This window comes from Echeneis naucrates, chromosome 5, assembly GCF_900963305.1.
Source record: "Echeneis naucrates chromosome 5, fEcheNa1.1, whole genome shotgun sequence".
Taxonomy (NCBI): Eukaryota; Metazoa; Chordata; class Actinopteri; order Carangiformes; family Echeneidae; genus Echeneis; species Echeneis naucrates.
In genome coordinates this window covers 57,390-67,633 of record NC_042515.1, presented here as the reverse complement: position 1 = coordinate 67,633, position 10,244 = coordinate 57,390, and positions in this window count along the sequence as shown.

Genomic DNA, 10,244 nt, shown 5'->3' with positions numbered 1-10,244 from the left:
ATACAGTACAGGCCACAGAAAGGTTCTTTGCCGACATAGCACCTTATGGAGAGGTAAAGTTTATCCGTTCAGACTATGGCAGTTTACAAGTCGAGACTTCAAGGCACTGTTAAGAAAGAACAGCATTACACACGAGATGTCAGCACCATATTCACCCCACCAAAATGGAACAGCACAGGGAGGGTGGCGAACGCTGTATGATATGGGCAGCTGTTTTCTGATAGAGAGTAAGGTATAAGACAAGCTATGGAACTACGTTATCCAGATGGCTTACGTGAGAAACAGGGGCTACATCAGACGCACAAAGAACATGCCATACAAGCTGTTAAATATCAGGGAGCCAAATGTATCCAAACTACAGAAATTTGGATCAGTGTGTTTTGCTTACGAGCAAGAGAAAGGCAAGCTGCAGTCAAGGTGTGAACAGGGTGTGTTCATAGGCTATGAGAAAAACAGCCCAACTTACCTGGTGTAGTATCCAGACACAGAGAAAGTTCACAAAGCACAGGTTGGTGAAATTCACAACCGAGACAGCCATAGAAAAGGAAACACAAATGCCTGAGTCACACAAAGAATGTAGTGATAGAGAAGTACATCCCATGGTCAACAAAGATGAAAATGATGAATGTGTGAATGTACAAAATCAGGGTATTCAGAGTAGTGTTTCTGGGGCTTTACCTGAACAGACTGAACGCACACAGCCGAATAAAGTCACCGAGACTGTAATCAAAAGGAACCCACCAAGAACCAGGCCACCACCAGGTTACCTGAACGAGTTTGAGACCAAGGACACGGTTGACAAACTGCAAACATGCATGGACTTGTGTTACAGAGCCATATGCAACATTCCTCAAACCTACCAGGACGCCATAGTGTCACCCAAGTCAAAGCAGTAGAGAAATGCAATGGACAAGAACAATGGACTGGAGGTGAACAAGGCCTTCAGCCTCACCCAGTTGTCACCGGGAAAACAGGCAATGGGGGGTAAGTGGGTCTATACACTAAAGAGTGACATCAACGGGTCAGATAAATGCAAGGTGAGGTTTGTAGCGAAGGGATACAGTCAAAAAGCAGTGACTGACTATGAGGAGACATTCTCACCCACAGCTGACATGACGAGTGTGAGAGTAGTGATGCAAAAGGCAGCACAGGAGAATCTTGTCCTGCACCAGATGGACATCAAGACAGCCTATTTGCATGCACCAATTAACTCTGACATATACATGGAGCAGCCACAATGAGGATCTGACAAGGACTAGACTGAAAACAAGACTTAAATACACAGTGACTAAACAAGTGAACCACATTAGGGCAGGGAAGGCAATCACACAGGAGGGAGACACGACTTTCAAAATAAAACAGGACTTGAACAACACAAACAGAAAACTCAATCCCTGACACTCCTGTCTACGAACCTGCTCCACAACTAGCTTCCTCTTCTCTTTGGGACCTGCTTTACTCCACACCGGTTTGCCTGGGCCAAGCCACAAGCCTCCCCAGCCTATTTGTACATTACCCACAATCTCTGTATGCCTAAGAGTTGTTTTCTCTTCCTGCACTGCCATTCTTGGATTCCATTTTCTCCCCTTGGTTGGGTTTGGAACCACCTTACTAACTACCACATCTTTACTCCCAGATAACAGGAGCTCTGTCCTAACCTTAGTGCATTTAAACTACTCCACTAGACTAGATACTGGGAGCTGAAATATGCCTTTCCCATACAGTGCCATAGTGCTTAAACATCTCAGAACACCGAGCCACTTCCTGATGTAAAAGCTTCTTAGTCTTTCAATTTTCTCTGCAGCAGATATTGGAATCTCATATACCGACAGTGGCCACATCAACCTGGGAAATAATCCAAACTGCAATCACCACAGCTTCAACTTTCCTGGAGGTCTTGATTTGTCTATTCTATCCGCTCCCTCAGGAACATCCATCCGAAACTGCACTACCTGTTCTCCGCCATGCAAATCTGTCTTGTACCACCTACCTAGGCTCTTTACTGGTTTTTCCCGACTTATTGGAATTTTACTCTTCATCTATTACAAACTTTCACTTAATCTCCCTCTGCTTATTGAGATACTTCTAGACATACTACACTTCACTTTCATACTAGCCCACTTTAAGTTTTTATTAAGTTTCTCAAGTACTCTTTTCATAAATGGCACTGTTGTAGTTATCAACGTCATATCATCCATATATGTATGTATGTATGTAGTTTTCTCCGGCCCCCTCCCCAATGGGACCAGTGATGACATGTACAGCCGCATGTCGTCATTTAACCGCTGGCTGTCGAGGTGGTGTCCCGAAAACAACGTGGGCTACATAGATAACTGGAAGTCTTTCTGGGGGAGACCTGGTCTAATTAGGAGAGATGGTGTCCATCCCACCGTGGACGGGGCCGCTCTCATTTCTAGGAATATGGCCGATTTTATTAGAAATCGAAAATTCTGACAATCCCGGGTCGAGACCAGGAGGCAGAGCCGCAGTTTAACACGCTCCTCTGCACCTCAGTCAGAGCGGTCACCTGCTGAGAATAGAATAGAGCCTCTGTCTATGTTTAGGTCTATAGAAACTGTGTCTGTCCCCCGACCACCTAAATTTAGAAAAGTTAAAAAACCCAAATTAAAGAGAAGAGGAGCTAAAAACAAAAACCTAACTGTAATTAAAACAGCCACAAAGTCAGTCTCAAATAACACTGCGATCAAATGTGGACTGTTGAACATTCGATCATTATCATCAAAATCTCTACTAGTTAACGATCTCATAGCTGATCACCATATTGATTTATTTTGTATAACTGAAACGTGGCTGCAGCAGGATGAGTATGTTAGCATTAATGAAGCTACACCCCCAACTAATTTTAACTTTCATATCCCTCGTACCACAGGTCGAGGAGGGGGGGTGGCTGCAATATTTCAGTCAAGCCTATTACTCAACCCCAGACCAAAATCTGGCTGCAGGTCTTTTGAAAGCCTCACTCTTAGTCTTTCTCACTCAGACTGGAAAGGTGAAAAACCAGTTCTGTTAGTTACAGTATACCGTCCACCTGGTCCGTACTCAGAATTCCTATCAGAGTTTTCTGAGTTTATATCAGAGTTAGTACAGATAAAATCATTATTCTGGGAGATTTCAATATACATGTTGATGTAGAAAGTGACAGCCTTAGTTCTGGGTTTCTTTCCCTACTAGACTCAATTGGCTTTTCCCAGCATGTGAATGAACCCACTCACTTCTACAATCATATCCTTGATCTTGTTCTAACATATGGCATTGAAATTGACAAGCTAACGATTCTTCCCCAAAATTCTCTCCTGTCTGACCATTACCGCATTACATTTGAGTTTACTTTAATGGGCTCCACAGCATTGAGGAATAAATTCAGCTATAGAAGATGTTTATCTGAAGCTGCTGTGGCTAAATTTAAAGAGAACATTTGGTCATCATTCCCAACAATGCCATATCTAAATTCAAATGAGGATTTCTCCCATACGCAGGTTGATGACCTTGTGACTAGCACTATGGCCACACTGTGTTCGAATCTCGACAATGCCGCCCCTCTCAAAAAGAAAGTATTCAATCTGAGGAGGATGGCTCCCTGGTATAGTTACCAAATCTGTGCCTTAAAGCAGACATCAAGGAAATTAGACAGAAACTGGCGTTCCAGTAAGTCAGAAGAGTCTCACAGAGCCTGGAAAGACAGCCTAAAAACATATTAAAAAGCTCTCGGCAGTGCTAGAAGTTCATATTACTCAGCACTCATAGAAGAAAACAAGAGCAACCCCAGGTTTCTCTTCAGCACTGTAGCCAGGCTGACAGAGAGCCATAGCTCAGTTGAACCAGTGATCCCCTTAGCTCTAAGCAGTGATGATTTTATTAACTTTTTTTTACAGATAAAATTCTCATGATCAGAGAAAGAATTTATCAGCTCTTGCCTACGTTAGATAAAAATCTCCTACTGAATACGGCAACTTCTGAGTCAGCTGCGACGCCTCTTTTACATCTGGAATCATTCTCACCTCTGAATCTCTCAGAGCTAGCTTCTATAGTTTAATCATCCAGACCGTCAACCTGTCTATTAGACCCAGTACCAGCTAGCCTCTTTAAAGAGATCTTTTATTTAATTGAGCCGTTCATTCTAGATTTGGTTAATCTGACTTTATTTCTGGGTTATGTACCTCAGGCACTTAAGACTACGGTCATCAAACCCCAGTTTAAAAAGCCTAATCTTGATCCAGATGTTTTGGCAAACTATAGACCCACATCGAACCTTCCATTTATTTCTAAAATCATTGAGAAAGCTGTAGCAAAACAACTACACGAGCATCTGGATGGGAACAGTTTGTTTGAAGAGTTTCAGTCAGGATTTAGAGCCCATCATAGCACAGAAACAGCGCTGGTTAAAGTCTCCAATGACATTCTAATGGCCTCAGACAATGGATCAGCCTCCATACTTCTCCTTCTAGATCTTAGTGCTGCATTCGACACCATAGATCAGAATATTTTGCTACAGAGACTGGAACATGAAATTGGAATTAAAGGAACTGCACTAAGGTGGTTCAAATCCTACTTATCACATAGACATCAGTTTGTTCATGTAAACAACAGCTCCTCGTCATGTACTGTAGTCAGTCATGGAGTCCCGCAGGGTCCGGTACTTGGACCAATCCTCTTTACACTTTATCTGCTTCCTCTGGGCAACATTATAAGGAAACACAGCATCAACTTCCACTGCTACGCAGACGATACTCAACTGTACCTATCAATGAAGCCAAATGAAGTCACTCAGATAGTCAGACTGCAGGCATGTCTTGAAGACATAAAAGTCTGGATGACTGGAAACTTTTTACTTCTCAACTCTGACAAAACAGAAGTTATTGTACTCGGTCCTAAGCACCTCAGAAAAATACTATCCAATCATCTCATCAGTCTGGACGGCATTACTTTGGCTTCCAGCTCCACTGTAAGAAACCTTGGCGTAATTTTTGACCAGGACATGTCCTTTGTCCCTCACATAAAACAAGTTAGTCGAGCAGCTTTCTTCCACCTGAGAAACATTAGGAAAATCAGAAACATCCTTTCTCAGGATGATGCAGAAAAACTAGTCCATGCATTTGTAACTTCTAGACTGGACTACTGTAACTCATTACTATCTGGATGTCCAAACAAATCTCTGAAAGGCCTTCAGTTAATTCAGAACGCTGCTGCACGAATATTAACAGGAACTAGAACAAGAGATCATATCTCTCCTGTGTTAGCTGCTCTTCATTGGCTGCCAGTAAAATATAGAGTAGAATTCAAAATCCTTCTTTTAACGTATAAAGCTCTTAATGGCCAAGCTCCATCATATCTCAGAGAGCTCATAGTTCCTTACTGTCCTAGCAGGCCACTCCGCTCTCTAGATGGAGGTTTACTTGTGGTTCCTAGAGTCTCCGAGAGTAAATCTGGAGGCAGATGGTTCAGTTATCAGGCTCCTCTTCTATGGAACCAACTTCCAGTATCGGTCCGGGGGGCGGACTCTTTCGTAATTTTCAAGACCAGGCTTAAAACTTTCCTGTATGACAGAGCTGATAGTTAAAAAGTTAAAGTCCTCTACTCTTTAGGTATGCTGCTATAGGCCGAGGCTGCTGGGGGAAGGACTGAGCTTCTCTCTCTCTCTCTCTCTCTCTCTCTGTCTGTCTCTCCCTGTCACCCTCTCCCTCTTTCTCTCTCCCTCCCTCCTTGCATGCGCTGATAAGAACCATCCTTCCCAAAAAAAAAAAAAAAACACAGTTTCACCCAGTTCTAAGCATTTATACTGCATTTACTAACCATGTTCTGCCAAAGTCTCTGTCTCTCCCAGTTCCTCTCCTCTCTCTCCCTGTCCTCATCCTGCAGGTGGTGACTCATCTCCATCCCATGTTCCTGCAACACCTGCTGGTCCCATATAGCATGAATTCTGTATTACAGCTCAACTCCATGAACTTCATGCAGCAACATGTTCCTGCCTACACCCACCCCCCCCCCATCCAATGCCTGTCTCACTCTCTCTCTCTCTCTCTCTCTCCCACTCTCAACCCAACCGGTCGAGGCAGATGGCCGCCCCCCCTGAGCCTGGTTCTGCTCGAGGTTTCTGCCTCTTAAAGGAAGCTTTTCCTTGCCACTGTCACCAAGTGCTTGCTCATCAGGGGATCTGTTGGGTCTCTTTAAATAAATTTATAAAGAGTTTGGTCCAGACCTGCTCTATATGTATAGTGCCTTGATGTAACTTTGTTATGATTTGGCGCTATACAAATAAATCTGATTTGATTTTGATTTGATATGCCCTAATTGGTGTAAGGCCCATCCCATCCTGCTGCCTCTCTCCACCTACAACCCACCTAGAAGCTTTAATAATTACCTCCATTGCCATTGTGAAAGCTAACGGAGAAGTTTACACCCTTCCATTATACCTATTTCTAGCCTCTACCAACCAGTTGTAAAACCTGCTGTACTTAAACATAGTCTGATGTCCTGGAAATATGCTCTTAGTAAATTAACAACTACTCCAGGCACTCCAAAATAACCAAACGCCTCCCAAATAAGGCTATGTGGCACTGACCCAAAAGCATTTGCTAAGTCCAAGAATATCACATGCAAATCTTTTTTCTCACTCTTGGCTGCCTGAATCTGGTGCCAAATCATGCAAGTGTGCTCTAAACACCCTGTGAAACCTGGTATTCCTGCCTTCTGTACTGAAATATCTATAAAGCCATTCCTTTCTAAATAACTTACTAGTCTCTGTGCAACTGCACTAGAGAAAATCTTCCCCTCTACATTCAGGAGAGAGATCATATGGAAGTGACTCAGGTCTGAAGACTCCTTCTCCTTTGGAATAAGAACACCTCCTGCCCTGTGCCATGCTCCAGGAATAAAATGTTTCTTCCAAACTGTTCTTATTTGCTTCCACTAAAGTTTTAGGATATCAGGTGCACTTTTATAAGCCCGGTTGGGGACTCCATTTGGCCGTGGGGCTGAAGAAGCCTTCACACAGCTGATTACCTCCTCAACCTCCTTCCACCTAGGTGGTCTGACATCCATTTGCTGATCTGAAATCTTTCTACACCACAGGAGTAAATTATGTCTCCCATTTCTCTAATCTATCGCTCTCTATCAGCTCTGCCATACAGAAAGATTTTCAGCCTGGACTTGAAAATTGCTGAAGAGTCTGCCCCTACTGGGCTACAGGGACAGTAAGGAACATTGAGCTCTCTGAGATATGATGGAGCTTGGCCATTAAGAGTTTTCTATGTTAACAGAAGGATTTCAAATTCTACTCTGTATTTTACCTGCAGCCAATGAAGAGCAGCTGACACAGGAGAGATGTGATCTCTGTTTCTAGTTCCTGTTAATACTCATGCAGGTTGCAGGCCCTGTTTAAGTCCTGTTCTTAGCCCAGACTCTGGTCCACTGTTTAAAAAACCTGTTAAAGCTGGCAGAGGACTGGCCGAGCAGACCTGAAGGATGTACAGTGCAGAGCAGCTGGTCAGATCAGAGTAAATTAAATGAGATGGAGAGGAGAAGTCCTGGATCTGGATCTGAGTCAGACACTGACGGTCTCCAATGTGGCATAGGAGCCTCTGAGGAACCAACCGTGATGTGAGATACATGAGTCCATCAGGTTCAGTGGGGCAACATACTTCAGCATGTGAAGACTGAGACAAGGACCTGATGGAGCCAGTTCAAAGGCTCCAACAGATGGCAGCTTCCATGTATCCCATGATCCATTGCAGCATTGATGGAAAGGTGTGAGTACACAGATGACCACACTGTTATGGTCAGTGTTGATGACACATCACAGACTGAACTCAAAGGTGTCATGCCATCTAACTGTGTCCTCTCCATGTCCTTCAGGTGATTGACCTGAGTCCTCACATTACACTTCCACCATCACCAGCCCAAACACATTTCCCTCCCATTCATACAGGTGACTGTGGGCATTGTCCTGTGATCTCCTTCCTCCTCTTCCTTCCCATTAATAAAGATTTACACACGGTGACTAAATGACCTGAGATTTGTCCTACGTAGGTGACAGTTCAGTTAAGATTCATCAGGTGCAGAAAATAGATATAAAAATATATGAATAAAAAAGACTTTGACTTTGAAAGACGCCAGTTTTCACTGCAGTTTTGGTGTGACATCAGTGACCTTTGGGTTGAACTGGGATATCAAAAGACATCTTGGCTCAGACGACAGAACAGGAAGTAACATTGCTGAAAGAAGTTCATGCTGTTTCGTCCTGCTTTCCTGATGTGATGTCTTTATTTTTGTGCAGAAAGCTGAGGAGCACACATGGCAGCCAGAGGCCGAGGAGGCGAGCCCATCTGTCCCACTGTCATTTGTGTTCAGGTCACCTGAGGCTGTGAGGGGCGTGTCCTCTGAAACCTGCTTCTGTTTGTCAAGCAGATACTTGATGATGGTTTTAATCTGATCAACCAGAGCTGTAGAAAATCACTGTGGATTCTTTCAGATAAGCTTAAAATGGATCATTGTCAGATTGAAAAAGAACAATCTCATCTCTCAGGAGACCGGCTCTGACTGTCAGGACCACGTAGTGTCATTTCATGAGTCCAGTGTTCTGGCCTCCTTCTCTGCACTTCCTGTTTTATTTTGAAGTCTGTTTTGTACTCCTGTCTTGTCTTCCTGTCTAGTTGTGCCTGTATGATTGCTTTCCCCGCCCTTATGTGTTTCACCTGTGTCTCACTATCTCTCCCTCTCCCTAGTGTATATTAGTTAGTTAGTGGTCCTCATTCCTCCTGTGTCAATTTGTCTTTTTGTTTCCCAGAAGTGTTCCATCCTTTACGACCCCGAGTATTTCCTTGTTGTGACCCTTGTTAGTTTATTGTTGCCTGAGTTTTGCCTGCCAGACTGCTATACCTCTGCCTGAGTCTCTGATTTCCTGGATTTGACCCTACTTCTGAATACACAGCCACTGAGCCTGCCTGATCCCTGACTCCTCCACTGTGTTCACCCGGTTTGTACTTGCTACCAACAGGTAATAAACCACAAGAATTACAGTTTAGCTTCTTTGACATCAACAAACTTTATATTTTGGCCACAGTAAAATCTAAAGTCTAGCCTTAGACGGTGAATAAAACGTGTTCCTGGTTTGTTTTCCTCCTCATATGGCATGACAAAATATTACCAGTGTCAAAATAGTATGAATTCACATGTCTTCTGTACACTATGTACAAATGATTTTTGTATCAGATGTATGCTGTTAATGAAAATGTCATGTGAATTTTTTTTTTTTTTTTTTTTTTTTGGGTTCTTTGAAGATTGTGCAGCTCTATTTCAATTTTACATACTTAATGAAAAAGACTGCCTCCTACCAGCATGAACAATCATGGCTCAAATGATGAACTTTGATAATATGTTGAAGATGTTGTAAAACTCATTTGATCTCAATAATGGAAAAGGAAACTTGTCATGATTAAAAGTTTGATGCTGATGTTACCCTTTTTTAAAGTCAAATTCCAGTTTAGGTGCTTGTAGTTACTTGTGGTTGTAGGTCAAGTTGAATTTTTACATCAAATCACTTTCAACAAAGTCAAATGTATTTTCTTTATTGCATCTCAATATTCCTAGCCTTCACAATAATTAGACCAGTTTGTGCACTTTCTCTTTTGTAAAATGAATTTGTGTCAAGCAGTATCATATATAAAATCTGATTTTCATTTGAACTCAAACTTTATGGTCTGAATCATGGTGAAATTAATGCACTAAAAGATCCCAGTACAGAAACAAAATTATTGTAATTCACTCATTCATCTTCTACCTCTGATCTCTGGGTGAGTGGTGGGGTCACGCTGGACAGGTCTCCAGTCCATCACAGAGACAGACAGACCTATGGACAGTTTAGAGTCACTGATGAACCCAGACATGATGTCTTTGGAGGCCCCAGGCTGGGAACCCAACCAGGACATTCTTGTTTTGAGGTAATAGAGCTAACAACTATACCGCCATGCTATAATAATGATGATTATAATAATTATTAATATAATTATTATTGATGATAATGCTAATAAAAAACAATAATAAAGGTAAAGACATAAAAGCCCCCCACTAATCATGATAATAAAAAAACTTTTCATTTTGACTGAGCCAATCTTTAAAATTTAAAGCTTGTTAACTGTTTAGCTACGCTGTTTTAAGGTTAGACTGATGGGGGATTCACCGAATGCCTCCCTCTCTTAACCCAACCGGCAGAGGCAGAAGCACTCTCA